Raw genomic sequence first — 19,253 nt, 5'->3', positions numbered from 1 at the left:
TTGGAAATAGAAATTATAGTGGCCATAAACCCTTGTCATTTATTCTGTTCGGAAAGTGTCCGGAGAGAGATAATAGCCGAAGTCTAATACCTGAGACTTCATTGGCTCATGACTGGAAAAACATTGAATGGACTCTGGAGAATTGTCATATCATGAAAAGGAAAGTGATAAAAAATTACTTTCTAAATATAACCATTTTGGATTTCAATACCAAGAAATACCCAAGATTAAAATGGTTGCATGAGTTATTAGCATCCATAGGGGGATGTTTTGCAAATAGTGGCATGGGGTAGAAGGATCCATTGAAAGAAATCGTAGCCGCTCATTTTAAGCTTTTAAAGTGCTATGTATCTTGGAACATGTAATGTAGGCATGGAATGTGAATGTGGCTTTACAGTTCTGTATTGTGATTAAAACAGTTGGAGAGTCCGAGCTTGTGTGAAGAGGCTGTGCTGGGGGTTGCTATGTGTATTCTCAAATAAACACGTTATGAAGCTTATCCTCTGGTGTTGGTCGTGCTTCATATCAATGGCGACGAGTTGAAGGCGAAACCCAGCATGTTGCCATGCTGACTGCTGCCACCTTCGCTGCATCTATGGAAAGTCGCGGCTGGTTCTGAGGCGGATTGTGTTGCCAACTCACTGCACCTTTCCAAGGTGCAGAGGAGCAGATCAAATTGCCTCTTGTCCGTTGTGGTCTCACAAGTGCTGCTGAGCGAACTGACCGTGAATGATGGTGGAAGGAGTTTCCGGTGTAGGAGTTGTAGCTCGACCCAGCACAAGTGAGGAGAGTGACTCCGGTTTGGGTAAGGGCTCCGCATACAGTCACATGTCTAGCGACATTTCCCTGTCAGCTCGAGCAAGATGGCCTACTCACCAGAGCAGGAGGAAGGGGCCCAGCGTCCAGTGGAGTAACTTTGCTTAACATGACATCTGAAGAAAAGGTGCCCCAGCCAAATGAATATGGACAAAATGGTGTGCCATGAAAGTTGAGGGGGACAAACACCCCTATCCCCCCTAAAATTACGCCCATGCCAGCGTCAGCAACATCTCCTTGCTTGCACAAGCGAGATCGCTCTGCGTGCGGCCTACTATGGTGGCCAAATCAACCTGCAGCAACAATTTACGGCCGCCTGTGTGGATGTCATTGTGAGTGCTCACTGGAGTGAAAAGGGAACCCAGCTGAACGTGTGGCTGCCATCTTTGGATATTTTTGGTGGCCCAGGCAACGAGTATCAACACTCCACAGCTTATATCGTGGAACAAGTCCCAGCAGCTGTGCTTTTGTATTCGAGCAGAGCGAAGGGACAAAAGCGCCATTGTTGCTACGCACCACGCGCCTCCAAAACTATTGTGCCAGCGCATTCCAGAAGGTGTGTGTGCAGTAATTGGTTTTGTTTACTATAATCATCATTACTCGGCATAGCTCTTCCTTGTCCCAGTGAATAGAGGCATATTGTTACTGAAGTAAGAATGGCTAGGCCTGGTGTGCCTTGACCCTCCATTTTCCTCCTGGACCTAGCAAGGTCGAATGGAAGCAATGGAAAAAGGCTTTCTAGATTACATTAAAGCTGCCTGTGGGAATTCATTTTTTAAGAATACAGAGGTTTGGCTGCTGATGCACCTTTAGGCTATGAGGGCGAACGCATTTTTGAAATGCTGATTCCACTGGTTGGGGCAGGTGGTGGAGTTGCTGATAATGAATTCGAAGTGGCTCTTCTGAAATTGGATATACACTTTAACCCTAAAACGAGCACCATTTTTTAGGATTACAATTTTGGAGTGCATGTGCAGGAAAAAGGAGAGAGAGTTGAAGTGTGCGTCACCGCTCTTCGCCATATGGCGCTTTCCTGTAAGTTTGCTGACTCCTTTGATGAGCATTTTCGTGATTAATTCATAATCCATTGCAATACTAATAAGATTAGAGAGGAGCTTGGGTTGAAGGATGAACCCAGTATTGATTAAATTTTGCATGTTGCCAAGAGTGTGGAACACTCCATGGTGTGTGTGGCAAAATTGCCCAAGGGAGAAAGCAAAGAAGTTAAGGTTGAGGTTTTAAAAATGTTTGAAGGAAAGTAAAGAAAAAGTCAAGAAAACACTCCACAATGGTGTTGTGGAGAATAAAGGGGCTTGACTGAAGAGTCAGAAAGGAGATGTACAATTATGCTTTTGTTGTGCCAGTGGTTTGCATTTTGCTGCTTCCTCAGCGTCTCATGGTCATAAGGTGGTGTGCTCAAAATGTCACAGGAAGAGGCACTTTGATAACTGTTGCAAAAATGTTATATTCACACAGTAGAAAGTACTGCATGTGATTGAGGAGGAGCAAGGGTCTTCCGAAGAAGAATAGGGCTGCCTTGTTGAACATATCACTATTAATGTTGTACATGGAGTAAATGACGAGTGTGAGAGCCTGTATGCTCTAATTTGTGTGAATGGCAAGGAGGTACCTATGATGGCTGATTCAGGAGCAAAGATATCTCTTATGTCTAAGGATGTGTTTGAGCGGGTTGTGGGAGGTGTTGTATGGAATTTACTCAATGCGGATGTGAACCCTGGAGGCTATAACCTTGACAAGATTAAGTTGTTGGGGTATTTCGATGCCCAGTTTGGTTTTAAGGGAAGGCATACCCAAGGGAAAGGGTATGTAACGAAGAGAGGCGCAACTCTGCTTGGATGGCATGATCAAAAGAAGTTGTGCATTAGACTGGACACAAATATGTCTGAGCAAGTGTTTAGGTTGGTGGTTCGGTATATGAAAAATGTTTAAAGTATTCAGAAAAGGTGTGGGGAAGATCAAAGGCCTGAGACATCAGATAATATTGTAGAAAAGAAGTGTGCCTGTAGTTGCAAAATTGCAACTTGTACCTTCGGTTTTGAGAGAAGAAGTGAAGAGGGAACTCTAAAACATGCACAAATTGGGTGCAATTGAGAGAGCAGTCTGTGTTCAGTGGATTTCGCCAATAGTGGTAGTTAAAACACATTGGGTGAGTCGAGGTTGTGTGTTGACCTATGTGAATGGAACAAGTGCATTGAGATATATAGGCATCTACTGCCGAATATGAGTGAAATGCTCTCCATGGTGGGTAGAGGAAAGATGTTGCCCAAGGTGCATATGGCCTCTGCTCATCACCAGATAGAATTAGAGTAAGAATGTAGGAAACTGACAGCGTTCATAACGCATGAAGGGATCTTCCAATTTCACAGGAGGCTGTTTGGCCTTGTATCAGCATCATCTGTATTTTAAAAAGTGATGGACAAATTGTTCAAGGGGATGAAATTAGTATTTTGTTTTCAAGATAACTTTTTGATTTGTGGCGAAACTGAAGAGGAACATGATAGGATTCTGGAATGGATGCTGGAGATTCTGGAACAGAAAGGAGTGTTGTTGAGAAAGGAGAAGTGTGTGTTTAGAAGATATAAGGTGGCATTTTTTGGCCATGAGGTATCATTAGTCCGGTGTAAGACCAAAGAGTGAAATGGTGGATGCCATAAAAAAGATTGGGAGACCAGTATCTAAAGGCGAGCTTCAATAATTTTTAGGCATGATAGCATTTTACCAGACATTTGTCAAACACTTTGTAGATAAAGTGACAGGAATGAGGCAGTTATTGAAGAAGGGAGAATCATTTGTCTGGAGTCATTTATGTGTAAAGGAATTTTGTGAAATTAAGGAGGAAATTGACTTGGGAAAAGCTTTAACGTGTTTTGACACATGAAGGAGCACTGTTATCACTGTGGATCCTAGTGATCATGGCCTGGGGGCTGCATTATCCCACATTAAGAAGGATGGTTCAGAAGAGATTATTGCTCATGCGTCCAGAGTGTTAATAGGCCCTGAGAGAAATTACTCTGTGCTGGAAAAGGAGGCTTTGGCATGTTATTGGGCTGTGGAGAAATGTTACAACTTTCTGTCGGGAATGGAGTTTGTTATACAGACAGACCATAAACCTCTCAAGTGTATCTTTGAATCAAAGGGATTGAGTAAAGTGTCCAGGCGTGTGGTGAGCTGGGTGACAAGGATGCAGAGCCACATGTTTGGTGTGGAGGTCATACCGTGGCATGATAATGTATTGGCTGATCATTTATCAAGGCTGGTAGGTCAGGTGTGAGAGGAATGTGGAGGACAGGACATTTCTGACACAGTTTTTGTAAACCCTAATGGTACTGTGAGTAAGGAGGAGTGATTAGTGGCTGCAAACAATGACAAGGCTTTAATGCGTCCGAAAGGGTATGTTGAATTGGGATGGCCGAACAAGGGAAGATTGAATCAGATTGAAAAACCTTTCTGGAAGGTGCTCAATGAGTTATGTTTGGTGGATGGTTTGGTGTATCACTGGGAGCATGTAGTTGTTTCTTTGGCCTCCAGAAAAGTATTGTGAATTTAGCACATGAGGGACATGTAGGAGTGTCACGCACAAAGCCAGTACTGAGAGGTGAATATTGGTGGGCAGGTTTTGACCGAGATGTGGAGAGGAGGCTGGTTGATTGTGTGGAATGTGGTAAAGCCAGAAAAGGAGAGGTAGCTAGAATGCAACTTTTGTGGTGGTCGGAGTGCTTGGTAAGGTTTGGGAAGACTTGGCCATGGACATATTAGACCCAATAGAAATGGGAAGTAGTCAAGGAAAATTATAGTACTGATCGATTTGTTGTCTCGGTGGACTGAGTATACAATTGTAAGAAAGGCTAGTGGAGAAACAGTGGTTGAATTTGTAGAGGAGGTGTTCATGAGGGAAGGGGTGCCCGGTAGTATTCTTACCAGTAACGGGACACCGTTTACTGGTGGTTGTTTCTGGGAATATTTGAAGAAGTGTGGAATAAAACAATAAGAAGTCAGCATTATACCACCCGGAGAGCAATGGCAGGGTGGAGAGAACAAATTGGTGTATCATGGATCCATCCAGATAGCAGGTGCATGTGGAAAGGATAGAAGAGTGGCAGTGCAGGCGACATTGTATGCATTTTATATGTCACAACATGCTGTCATGGGTGTAATCCTGTTTGAAATGATGAGAGGTTGGAAGGCTAATACGAAAAGTGATTCCGCCTTGGCTGGGAAGGGCGAGAGAATCCGATTGTGTGGTGGAAATGTGGTGGAGGCAAATTAAGATGAGTTAAAGAAATATGGGTGTTGAAGTGTGAAGGGATGGAAGAAGGGGTTGGTGGTTCAGTGTGGAGATTGGGTGAGGATCAAGAAAGGCGTGGTAAGAAGAAAGGGGGATCTGCTATATTCAGAATCCATGCAGGTTGAGGGAGTGATGGAGGGTGCTGTGAGAGGGGGTCAGGTGTGGAACAAGAATAGGGTTGCAATGGTGAGAATGGGGGGTTGTTGAATGAAGGAGAGGGGATGTGTTATGCTGTATCTTGGAACATGGAATGTAGGCATGGAATGTGTATGTGGGATTGCAGTTCTGTATTGTGATTAAAGCAGTTGAGAGTCAGAGATGTGTGAGGATCGCTGTGCTGGGGGTTGCTATGTGTACTCTCAAATAAACACATTATGAAGCTTATCCTGTGGTGTTGGACGTACCTTATGTCATAAAGCAAGAGCTTTTAATCAGCATTTAAGAATAACTAAAGCTAAGGAAGCAGTGACAATGCTCAGGAGGAAATATAAGACTGTTCTACAGAAAAGAAAGAATATTTACCAATTAGACAATTTGAACAAACTAGCAATTGCACTGAGAATTCAGACATTCCTATTTTGGGGGAAATTGATTGCTGAACATACAGCTAGCCTAACTAAGAATAATGAAATCTCAGCTCATATTCTCCCCTATAATTGGGCAGACTATGTTACTTCCTTATATGGAAAACCGTTGAGGACGATAGCAGAATGGGAAGTTCTATAGACGATCCATATTTAAATAAAGATCTTTTGGAGAACCCTAATTTGTTTGATTATAACACCTCTCCCATTTCTCTTAGGAAACTTGATTTGGCACTAGTACACATGTGCATTGAGGCCTGGTAAAGGGGCTTGACACACTCATTCTAAAGTGAGCTTCATGCACATCCTCATTGATTAAAGCACCCCCTTTCTTTCTGACACTCAATTGTAGTCCCCCCACCGAAAATCAACATGTTGGTCCTGGGAATAGCTGCATGCTTCCTTTCTTTTCATCCCTTTATTTGGGAAGTAACCACAGTGCCAGGCCTCCCATTGGCTCCACTGCCTCTGCAACATGAGCTCTGGCCACTAGCTGCAGGAATGGAACGAAAAAGCTGCAGAGAGTCTTATCACGCCCTTAGGTATGTAGAATGGGGAGTCCTACATTTTTAGTGCACGTTTGTATTCCTGTACATTTGTAGTTTCTTCCATCTAATGAAGTCACGCCTATAAGTATCAGAATGAAGTATGACGAAAGCATGAGCGCCAGGAGTGGCTGATTATTACGATGTGATAAGTTATTTATAACGCGCTTAATACTCAGAGGTTTCTAAGCGCGACCCGGGGATTGAACCTGTGTTGCTCCGTGTCGTCTTGCTTCCAAGGAGAGCACGTTGTCGCGGAGCCATCCTCCCGAGACAAACTTGACATAAGGAAACTTCTGAAGTCTTTTAGTTATTGTTTCGAACTGGTATGCATCTTGTTATGCGGGACGTGAATAGAATGTGCAAACCCGCAAAATTATTAACACGTTTTCCATGTACACCAAGCAACTCTACCATGCTAGTCTCAGCGCACGTGCTCTGGGCCCCAGGCACTGCCCCCCCCCCCCCCGCCCCCGCAAAAGAAAGTCAGCGCCGCCCCCTCCCCCCAGCTAGTCGCCATTGTTAGGTAGTAGATGCAGGTTGAGAGACTTTGAAAGTCTCGCTGGCCCGCCTGAGTGAGTGCAGAAATGCACTATGCCTCTCCTGTCTGCGGCAGCCTGCAGTAAGGGGATGCCAAATGAGCTGCTTCATAGAAGCAAAGAGACGGGGGGGGGGGGGGGGGCGACGGTGATTATCTGCGGCCTGCGCACCCCTGCCTCACGTGATCAGTCCCTCCCTGGCAATCCTTAATTACAAGGGCAGCCTCCCTGATTTTTACTTTAAGTGGCACTCTTGTACTGACCAGAATCCATTAAAACATGGAGACTGTCTAAGTGCCACCATAGGCGCTTTAAGGCTTGAGTAACGGAGCATTAATTATTGGTGCGATCGAGCCCCATGGGCCCATATAACCTGGCGCCTATAGAGGAGTTATGTACTAATTATATTTCATCATGGGTCAGTATATTCTCATCAAAAGAAGTGCTGGACTCTGCAGATGTGTGGGACTCATGCGAAGTGCAGGACTCTGCAGATCTGTGGGACTATAATCACAAGAAAAAGTGCAGGATTCTGCAAATGTGTGGTACTCTAGTCATAAGAATCAGTTCATGACCCTGAAGATGTATGGTACTCTAATGACAAGAAAAAGAGCAGGACTCTGGAGATGTGTGAAACTCATACGATGAAGCACAGGACTCTGCAGATGTGTAGTACTCATATGAAGAAGTGCAGGACTCTGCAGATGTGTGAAACTCTAATGACAAGAAAAAGAACAGGACTCTGGAGATGTGTGAAACTCTAGTCATACAATGAAGCTCAGGACTCTGCAGATGTGTGAAACTCTAGTCATACGATGAAGCTCAGGACTCTGCAGATGTGTGGTACTCATACGAAGAACTGCAAGACTCTGCAGATGTGTGAAACGCTAGTCATACGATGAAGCGCAGGACTCTGCAGATGTGTAGTACTCATATGAAGAAGTGCAGGACTCTGCAGATGTGTGAAACTCTAATGACAAGAAAAAGAACAGGACTCTGGAGATGTGTGAAACTCTAGTCATACAATGAAGCTCAGGACTCCGCAGATGTGTGGTACTCATACGAAGAAGTGCAAGACTCTGCAGATGTGTGAAACGCTAGTCATACGATGAAGCTCAGGACTCTGCAGATGTGTGGTACTCATACAAAGAAGTGCAGGACTCTGCAGATGTGTGAAACGCTAGTCATGCGATGAAGCGCAGGACTCTGCAGATGTGTGTACATATATGAAGAAGTACAACACTGCAGATGTGTGGAACTCTAGTCATAAGAAGAGATTCAGGACTCTGCAGATGTGGAGGACTCTCATTAGAAGTGCAGTATTCTGCAGATATGTGGAACACTAATCACAAGAAGAAGTGCAGGACTTTGCAGGTGTGTGGAACTCTAGTCATAAGCAGAAGTTCAGGACTCAGCAGATGTGCAGGACTCTAATCATAAGAAGTGCAGGACTCTGCAGATGTGTAGAACTCTGGTCACAAGAATAATTGCAGGACTCTACAGATAGGCAGGACTCTCATCATAAGAAATTCAAGACTCTGCGGATGTGTGGAACTCATATGAAGAAGTACAGGACTGCAGATATGTGGGACTCTAGTCGTAAGAAGTGCACGATTCTGCAGATGTGTGGTACTCTCAGAAGTAGTGCAGGGTTCTGCAGATGTGCGGGATTCTAAAATAAGTGCTGGATTATGCAGATGTGTGAGACTCTCATCAAAAGAAAAAGTGCAGGACTCTACAAATAGGCAGGACTCTCTTCATAAGAGATGGATTCTGCAAATGTGCGGGACTCATCAGAAATAGTGCAGGGCCCTGCAGATGTGCGGGATTCTAATAATAAGTGCTGGGTTCTGCAGATGTGCGGGACTTTCATCATAAGAAGAAGTGCAGGACTCTGCAGATGTGCGGGATTCTAATAATAAGTGCTGGGTTCTGCAGATGTGCGGGACTCAGAAGTAGTGCAGGGCTCTGCAGATATGCGGGATTCTAATAGTAAGTGCTGGGTTCTGTAGATGTGCGGGATTCTAATAATAAGTGCTGGGTTCTGCAGATGTGCGGGATTCTAATAAGTGCTGGGTTCTGCAGATGTGCAGGACTCATTAGAAATAGTGCAGGGCTCTGCAGATGTGCGGGATTCTAATAATAAGTGCTGGGTTCTGCAGATGTGCGGGATTCTAATAATAAGTGCAGGGCTCTGCAGATGTGCGGGATTCTAATAATAAGTGCTGGGTTCTGCAGATGTGCGGGATTCTAATAAGTGCTGGGTTCTGCAGATGTGCAGGATTCTAATAATAAGTGCTGGGTTCTGCAGATGTGCGGGACTCATTAGAAATAGTGCAGGGCTCTGCAGATGTGCGGGATTCTAATAATAAGTACAGGGTTCTGCAGATGTGCGGGATTCTAATAATAAGTGCTGGGTTCTGCAGATGTGCGGGATTCTAATAATAAGTGCAGGGCTCTGCAGATGTGCGGGATTCTAATAATAAGTGCTGTGTTCTGCAGATGTGCGGGATTCTAATAATAAGTGCTGGGTTCTGCAGATGTGCGGGACTCATTAGAAATAGTGCAGGGCTCTGCAGATGTGCGGGATTCTAATAATAAGTGCTGGGTTCTGCAGATGTGCGGGATTCTAATAATAAGTGCAGGGCTCTGCAGATGTGCGGGATTCTAATAATAAGTGCTGGGTTCTGCAGATGTGCAGGATTCTAATAATAAGTGCAGGGCTCTGCAGATGTGCGGGATTCTAATAATAAGTGCTGGGTTCTGCAGATGTGCGGGACTCATTAGAAATAGTGCAGGGCTCTGCAGATGTGCGGGATTCTAATAATAAGTGCTGGGTTCTGCAGATGTGCGATATTCTAATAATAAGTGCAGGGCTCTGCAGATGTGCGGGATTCTAATAATAAGTGCAGGGCTCTGCAGATGTGTGGGACTCATCATAAGAAGAAGTGCAGGACTCTGCAAATGTGCAGGATTCTAATAATAAGTGCTGGGTTCTGCAGATGTGCGGGATTCTAATAATAAGTGCAGGGCTCTGCAGATGTGCGGGATTCTAATAATAAGTGCTGGGTTCTGCAGATGTGCGGGATTCTAATGATAAGTGCAGGGCTCTGCAGATGTGCGGGATTCTAATAAGTGCTGGGTTCTGCAGATGTGCGGGACTCATTAGAAATAGTGCAGGGCTCTGCAGATGTGCGGGATTCTAATGATAAGTGCAGGGCTCTGCAGATGTGCGGGATTGTAATAATTGCTGGGTTCTGCAGATGTGCGGGACTCATTAGAAATAGTGCAGGGCTCTGCAGATGTGCGGGATTCTAATAATAAGTGCAGGGCTCTGCAGATGTGCGGGATTCTAATAATAAGTGCTGGGTTCTGCAGATGTGCGGGATTCTAATAATAAGTGCTGGGTTCTGCAGATGTGCGGGACTCATTAGAAATAGTGCAGGGCTCTGCAGATGTGCGGGATTCTAATAATAAGTGCAGGGCTCTGCAGATGTGCGGGATTCTAATAATAAGTGTAGGGCTCTGCAGATGTGCGGGACTCATAAAAAGAAGTGCAGGGCTCTGCAGATGTGCGGGATTCTAATGATAAGTGCAGGGCTCTGCAGATGTGCGGGATTGTAATAATTGCTGGGTTCTGCAGATGTGCGGGACTCATTAGAAATAGTGCAGGGCTCTGCAGATGTGCGGGATTCTAATAATAAGTGCAGGGCTCTGCAGATGTGCGGGATTCTAATAATAAGTGCTGGGTTCTGCAGATGTGCGGGATTCTAATAATAAGTGCTGGGTTCTGCAGATGTGCGGGACTCATTAGAAATAGTGCAGGGCTCTGCAGATGTGCGGGATTCTAATAATAAGTGCAGGGCTCTGCAGATGTGCGGGATTCTAATAAGTGCTGGGTTCTGCAGATGTGCGGGACTCTCATCATAAGAAGAAGTGCAGGGCTCTGCAGATGTGCGGGATTCTAATAATAAGTGCAGGGCCCTGCAGATGTGCGGGATTCTAATAATAAGTGCAGGGCTCTGCAGATGTGCGGGACTCTCATCATAAGAAGAAGTGCAGGGCTCTGCAGATGTGCGGGATTCTAATAATAAGTGCAGGGCCCTGCAGATGTGCGGGACTCTCATCATAAGAAGAAGTGCAGGGCTCTGCAGATGTGCGGGACTCTCATCATAAGAAGAAGTGCAGGGCTCTGCAGATGTGCGGGACTCTCATCATAAGAAGAAGTGCAGGGCTCTGCAGATGTGCGGCTCAGCGAGGGCAGCAGTTTCTTGTCCTGGCCTAGCTGTGTGTCAGCTGCTGCAGGCCCGTAGCCACGCTCATGAAGATGATTGCCTGACGGCTCTTCCCAGGACATCGACACTGGTGTAAACAGGTGCCGATGGTCCCAATTTGTAACAAGGCCCACCTGAGACCTAGCGCTCTCCGTTGTCGTTTTAGAAGGGCAGGAAACCAAGTTGGGGCATGAGGAGTGCCCTGGCGCCATGACCTCAAGAGTTTATGTTTCCCGCTCTGCTGTAAGAAATGGATGGCCTCTTGGGCTAAGGGCATACAGGAGTGGCTAGTGAGCTAAGCTGGGAAGCGTATCGCCATGAATAGTGGCATGCTGAAGTGCCGCGCTTTGAGATCCCTTGAGGTTCGTTGCCCTCTCCCCCAATTCTAGGATGTTGCATATGCTTGAGGGACTAATAGTCTGTTTTGGAGGACAAGCACATGAAAGCCAGTCTTCTCGTCACGCAGGTCTTTAGTGTGCTCGTTTTCGCGCAGGCATCGTGGAAACTAGGTCTTTTGTGGAAAATAGGTTATTGTGGAAACTAAGACAGGGTGTGCTAAGCATCTAGCTATTCCCTGGGCTCCCAGGTTTCCTGTGACCATGCGTGAGATGGCCACCCAGCCCTGTGTTTCCCCATTTGAACTCTGGGACTGGTACTTTTTACTTTCCCACTTGAAACATAGGTAAACTACAAGTCCCAGAATTCCAATCAATCAGAAACAGGACTGGATGATCTTCTCAGGCATGAGCAGATGAAACGTGCAAGCTCTGTATTCCCTTGCTTGACTATTCCAAATCATTCCTCAATGTTAGGAGGAGAAGTTCAGTGTCAGGTAGCACAATGCCGCGGAAGAGGGACGATTATGCCACTTGCAGTCATGGCAGGTACTCTCCTTATGCGATAGAAGATGATGTTCCTAGTGCCATCGACAGGTGACAAATGCCCTGATGCAGTTTGATCTGCGTCACAGTTGCCAGGATGAATGTAATTGTGAGCCATTGTGAATTCGCACCCGGGGAAGGGGCTCAGCCAATAAGATGGCGAGAAAACACTGTATACCGCCCACTCTTTCCAGCCACCCAAGGCCTTTCCCTGGGTGGTGCCATCTTGACTGTGGGAAGGCAACAGAGAGTCTCTCCCTCTTGCCTCCCCCCCCCCCTGCCTGCTACCCACTCAAAACACACCTTACCCTTTCCCCACCCACTCCCTACTTACCTGCTGCTACCACCACTTCTCTCCGCCCACAGCCGATGCAATTGAAATGGAAAAGGGACTATGTCCATTTTCTAATGGAGGCGGCCATCTTATTTTTCGTTTTGTTCTCGGGATTATGGGCTCACACAATACCCACAGAGCCCACCTCCCAAAAAAATATAAAAAATAATGTGCACCCTGGATGAACCAAATAATGTGCACCCTGGATGAACCCCAGGATGCAAATAGCTATCACCCCCTTGTCGGGGGTGGACATGACCGGTAATGGCCCACAGCCGAGGCCCTCGTTTTGCTCAGGTCTGCCTAGGCTTGGCTGGAGGGCCGTTACCGCCCATGTTCGACCCCCAGACCCCCGACGTGGGAGTGATTGCCATAGTCAGAGTGCACAGTACTACTTTGCAGACAGGCGGCGAGATCCTACTGCTGTCCTGGCAGCAGAGGGGAGACTGGAGTCACTGCAGGCACTTGTCCTGCGTCTCTGTGGCACCAGCTTGTCCACTACTATCCAAGGGGTAATTTCAAGGGATAAATGCAGACTGGTGCTACTCTTTCACTTGCCAGACTTCCTTAATAAGTAGTGTTTTCAGTGCATGTTGTAAACCACTGAGGAACAAACATAGCTTCGCACTGCACTTCTGTCTCTTTCTACCAACACGGGCCAATCTCGCCCACGCACGTGCCGCCCGTGCTGACAGCCGAGCAGGGGCATAGGCGCAAGCTTCTATGGGCCCTTGGATTCGAGCCCCACTAATTTTGGCTTAAGGGGCTGAGGCAGCCAAGCTTGAAGCACCTGAGGCGGTGATTTCTAAAGTGGGAACGGTGACCAAAACATGGAATAGGGTGCTTTTTTCTCCATGGTATAATGATGGAGTCTGTCTCTGCTCTAAAAAAAGGGTTGCTTTTTTTGGTTCCTGCAGAGGAGGCGGTGGTGAAGGACTTTAATAGAACGTTACGGCCTCATTCCAGCAGGGCTTCGCGGGCTGCAGGTCTTTTGCACACCCCTTCTTTCCTGGTTTCTTTTAAGCAGTCAGTTTGACATGTATGTAATTGCAGGCTGCAGCAGAAGCAAGTGTGAAATCATGACTGGGATAGCCCATTTCTGTGTCCAGTCACAGCTCACTGGCGCAGGCGCATTAGCATTTCAAAGCTCACCCTACTCCAACATAAATACCTCTACAGCCTAGCACTGTTTTTAAGCCACAAAAAACTAGTCTGCCTTGTTCTACTCGGATGACATGACAACACATGCTCACCATTTCTACGGAATTGCACATGTTACACAGGTCGTGCATTACACGATGCACTTCACTGGGAAACAAAGACTAAAGGACTTTGGTGGTTTGTCACAAGAGAGGTGTGAAATAATCAGCCAGTCCTGGCTGCCAGGCTTGAAACATAGTGCATTCCGGTTCTCGTAGGCACAACTTAATAATGCGAAATTATACATACAGGCAGGCCATATGGCATGCATTATAAAAGATAGGATTTACAGTACATGACCAAAGAGACGAGAGTGTATGCATATTTATTGGAGAAAGGAAAGTGTATGCAGTTAGTTGTTCGTCTGCATCTCTAGCCGTAGGCCGACAGAAAGGCCCTCTTAACCACCTCTCCATTCACCTAGAATAGGTCACAAGCAGAGCTGGTGGGGCTGGGATGCTGAGAAAACAGAGCAGGGAGGCCTGGGGATACGGGCTATTTTCTAATGAAAAGAATTGCCGACAAGAACCATCATGCAAGCATCTTCCTAAAAGCAAACTGTTCATAAGAAAAAAAAGAATCGTGGAGAATAAATGGTGTCATTCTGCATTTTCAAGCATACGGGTATAGTTCTTGGTTTTGAAAATAAGCAGGGGGTGGGGTGTGTGTAGGGGGATGTTTAAAATGACAGTCAGAAACAAGGAAAGAAAGTACTTTCCAAAATGAGGATGTCCATGTGTACCACATTAGACAGAGTGCCACTACGTCAACATACTCACCATCACGCACAAATGCATCAATCTCTCTGCCCCATCCTACCTATCAGAAACCATTTCCAAAAACACTTCTGCCCGCCCCACTAGAAGCCACCTTGCTAACCAACTCTGTGTACCTTACATAAAAAGAGCCAATGCCGGCGGAAATGGATTCCCTCACATAGCACCCAAACTTTGGAATGCCCTACCTAACACACTCAGAGCAGAAGCTTCTCTGCTCACCTTTCACAAATCTCTCAAAACCACACTATTCATATAACCCTCACCACACTATCGCTTGGTCACTCCATACTCCGCACGGTACCTACCACAGTCCAGGCACCATTTAACCCAAATGATCTGAAAATTCACACATATGTAACCATAAAATGAATCGGTAACATAACTGCTTAATGTAACCACCTTGCTTTCCTTTGTAACCAGCAATGTATGTCTGTAACAGCGCCTCGATGCACCCGGGTTGATGTGCGCTTTAAAAATACGAATAAATCAATAAATAAATAATAAACTACTAAAATGAAGTCATCGAAGCAAGCTTTCCTCAAGCAGAACCGTTCCTATACTGGAGGCATAAGCATTGATCTACTGTTTGCCAGCACAGCAACTTTGAGCTACTTGGGGCCACCACGCTGGTGCCTCACACCATCAGGTTGCCCATCCTCCCCCTGCTGGCATGAACCCCCTCGCCAGACACTGAAAGGCACATACTGCAGTTTACAGAGGCTTGCTCCGCAGATCACAGAGGAAACATGCCTATGCAGCCCTCAAATTTACCAGACCTCCATGCACAGATGCTTGGCCCATGGCTGTCTTTCATTTACGGACAGGGAAAATAAAGCTAAAACCTGGCACTCTTGCTCAACATGTTTCTGTAAACAAAACAGGGAGGTTCTGGGAAACTCTCTACCAGCACGAACACAGCCCATTGACTTGTTCTTGGGTGGATGGCCCCTGGGAGAGTCTCAACCAAGTCTTTAGCTCACTGTTCTTTTCACAGAGAAGACATTTCCCCACATATCAGTCTTTGTCCTGCCCAGGGGCAGTCCAGCGCCGAAATGCTAGGCAATTCTCCTCTGAACAAGAGTACCATAGCAACCCCATACACGTGTTTCAGCCTTGCTGGGCATCATCAGTGAGGTGAAGCTGTGCCTCTCTAAGAACAGTGAGCAAGGGGTCCACGTCTGGATCGCCCTGGTAATTTAGGGTAAGACCCAAAGTTAATTTATGCAAAACAAGGGTGAGTCTGGGGATCTCTCTACCAGCACGAACACAGCCCAATGACCTGTTCTTGGGTGGATGGCCCCTGGGAGAGTCTCAACCAAGTCTTTAGCTTACTGTTCTTTTCACAGAGAAGACATTTCCCCACATATCAGTCTTTGTCCTGCCCAAGGGCAGTCCAGCACCAAAATGCTAGGCAATTTTCCTCTGAACAAGAGTACCACAGCAACCCCATTCACGAGTTTCAACCTTGTTGGGCATCAACCTGTAACTGGTAACTTAGGTTAGAAACAAAGTTACTTGGTATGCAAACAGGGGGGGTCTGAGTACCACAGCAACCCCATTCACGAGTTTCCCAGACCCCCCCTCTGTTTTGCATACCAAGTAACTTTGGCTCTCACCCTAAGTTACCAGGGGACTCCAGACGTGGACCCCTTGATCACTGCTCTTAGAGAGACACAGCTTCACCTCACTGATGATGCCCAACTAGTATATGAAACGTGTGTATGGGGTTGCTATGGTACTCTTGTTCAGAGGAGAATTGCCTAGCATTTTGATGCTGGACTGCCCCTGGGCAGGACAAAAACTGCTATGTGGGGATATTTCTTCTCTGTGAAAAGAACAGTAAGCTAAAGACTTGGTTGAGACTCTCCCAGGGGCCATCCACCCAAGAACAAGTCAATGGGCTGTGTTCGTGCTGGTAGAGAGTTTCCCAGACTCCCCCGCCCCCTGTTTTGCATGTTTCTGTAAACCTTTATATTTTGTCAGGTTGGTTTATGTGACTTTTTTTCTTTTAAATTAATTTCTAAAAAGCAACATATTATATTAGCCCCGGGAAGTGAAGCATTAACACAACTCAGTATCAGGTCGAGCTGCGTAAATTGCAGACTGGGTTAAAATCTTGGCTTCCCTGCTTAAGCAAAGTGTCTGATCCTGGGCAATTACATTTAATTTCACTGTACATTTTCTGGAAAACTGTGGAGTCCCTAGATATGATTAAGTTCAATGTGTACACTGCATTGTAGAATCGGCAAGCCAAATATTATGGCTTGTGAGAAGGGGCCATGTTTTCGTTGTTGGAACCTATGCACCATACAAAGAAATATTTGTTGTTTCTAAATGTATGGGTCGAGGTGACCTTGGTTACAGTTGTTCCTAATAGATGAGAGGGGTTTCGGTTTCAGTAAACTAGAATTCGGCTACTGCCTCTAGTGATACATTGCAACATGATGGAAAACACGTAAGGCAACAGTGCTGTGTTGGGAATAGGGGTGGGGTAAGAGGGCGAGAAGCAGGAAGGGTCAAGCAAGGGGTGGCAGGATTCAAAGGCAGGCAGACCAATAGCGGCAACGTGCTCGTCTTGGAAGCCAGACGACACGCAGCAGCATAGGTTCGGTCCACGGTTAGAAACCTCTGGGTATTAAGTGCGTTATTTCTTTCTTTCTTTCTTTCTTTCTTTCTTTCTTTCTTTCTTTCTTTCTTTCTTTCTTTCTTTCTTTCTTTCTTTCTTTCTTTCTTTCTTTCTTTCAAATTATCGAATGCGTGGACGGACCCACGCAGGCGCTTCCCCATCTAAAAGGATGATGTGCACCAACCCCACCAATCTTACACACAGCCCTCACATTCTCATAACTCCTCCCACCGCCCCGTCTGCCCCACAAAATCTAGCAGCACACTGCTCCTCTCCCTGCCTCTCACCCCGACTCCTCCCAGCAAAGCCTTCCCACTCAGTTCAGCCACTCCCAGCGCAGACAACCGTACCCTCATCAACTCTCTCTCCTCAACATGCCTCTCACACGCAAGCAAAAAATGTCCCAGTCTTAGGCACCCCACACACCGCACAGTCCCTCGACTCATGCTTCCCCACTCGAAACAGACTGTCATTCAGCCCCACATGCCCTAACCTCAACCGGTTCAGCATCACCTCCTCCTCCATTCCAGTTTCCCTGCATCCACCTTCACAGACACTTTCTCACGAACACCAAATATCCACCTGCCCTTCACCCCACTCTCCCACCTCTCCTGCCACTCATCCATAACCCGCTTCACCACCACAGCCTTCACCTCATCAACACTCAAAGGTATCCTCACATCAACCACTCCTCTCCTCATACCCGCACCCGCCGCCAAATCCACCAACTCATTACCCAAAATGAGTTATAAATAGCCTATCATATCATACATAATATCAAGGGCAGGCCGGCAAATAGAAACCCAAACACACCAGCTTCGAACATGGGCTTGCATCAGTTAATAACGCCTGCTATCATGCAAAGCTGGGAATCCATGGGTGCTCATAACACATGTGATTACATGACTCTTGCTTCCATTTTGGTGATTTCACGGCTTTCACCCATACATGTGTGAAGTTGCCACCCATGACCAGTGCACTCTGTCGCATATGAGAGCTTGCCAGGGGCCTTTTCATGTGAGATTGTTATGAATTGTGTCTGCAATGCGTGCCACGTACGTTTCCTCTGTAGCCGTGTTGAACTAATTTCCCAGTCAAGTTCCCTCGGCCACCTCTGCAGCGACTGGCACGTGTACCCCTCTTCCCTCGCCTCCATAGGGGGGCGGTCTGCGCACGTTATCACATTGCTGTAGACGCAGGCGTCTGCAACCTGTGGTGCTCCAGATGTTGTGGACTGCAACTCCCATGATCCCTGCCATTGATTATGCTGTATAGGCCTGCTGGGAGTTGTAGCCCAAAATACCTGGGGAGCCAAAGGTTGCAGACCCCTGCCTGAAAGTATATCCTGTCCCACATACTAATCTTCTCACTAGAGGCCACCCCTTTCAGGCCAAGAGGTCCCAAAATGCCACTGTTTCCGATTTGTTTTAATTAGAACTTTAGATAGAAAACATCCCTCTGGAAGGCACTGTGCGCCCCTTTATATATTCCCTATCCCCCTGCGTTGGGCCTTTTTAAATTCGCAGTTCAGTGTTGTAACGGGAAGCGAAGCCTCATGTGCGCTAGACAATTCTTTGCTGAAGGCACCAAAGACAGCTCCAGGCAGCGCATGAGCGCTGCGATCTCTCTCACCACTCACTCACTCGCCCTATCCCGCCAGGAAATGTTTTGCTTGTTGGTGGCTGGCCGCCCTCGCCCCAAGCTCAGTTGTGGTTGCCAGGATAAAAAGTGTCTCTGCCCGCGTGATGTTTGCTTCGGCTGCTTTGTGGGCGGTGGTTCGCCAGCGGTGGGCTGGGGCAGACCGAGCTCTCTCTTACCACTTCCCCTCTATCACCGCGGCCGCAACAGGGCCCGGCTCCCCGTAATAACCACACGGCGCAGCCCAAAGACTTGTAGACTCATAAGAGCTGGTTTCTAACCACAAACGCCCACAGCCGACAGCCCCCACGATCGATCGCTCCCAGATGAGGCCCTGCTCATGTTTCTGCAACTTGCTTCAGGAGTTGGCGGTCCCATCACAAAAATCTACCCTGGTGGATACCTGGAGGGCCGTCCACGAAGGGGCGCGCAGGGCCTCTGAAAAGGATGTGCAGCTCACGAGAATGTTCGTATTAAAGGATCCCCGTCCATCCCTACGGTGGTACACCCTCGGGGCGAGGAGGGAGATTCTTAAAGGCACAGTGTTCACGGGTGGTGAATAACGGCTGGATTAGCAATTTGTTTTATTTTTGTTGGGGGAATGTCCCCAGGCCCAGGGCCAGATGGAGATATTTCTCGTGGGAGCCCATTTCAACAGGTGGCGCCCTCTTGCTTGGAGCTGAGTAAAACCGTCTCAGGAACCCGTGGGGTGCATACATTATAAGGCACAA

Source organism: Ambystoma mexicanum, chromosome 2p (assembly GCF_040938575.1).
Source record: "Ambystoma mexicanum isolate Mex_15411 chromosome 2p, UKY_AmexF1_1, whole genome shotgun sequence".
Taxonomy (NCBI): Eukaryota; Metazoa; Chordata; class Amphibia; order Caudata; family Ambystomatidae; genus Ambystoma; species Ambystoma mexicanum.
Note: the sequence above shows the minus strand (reverse complement) of the source record.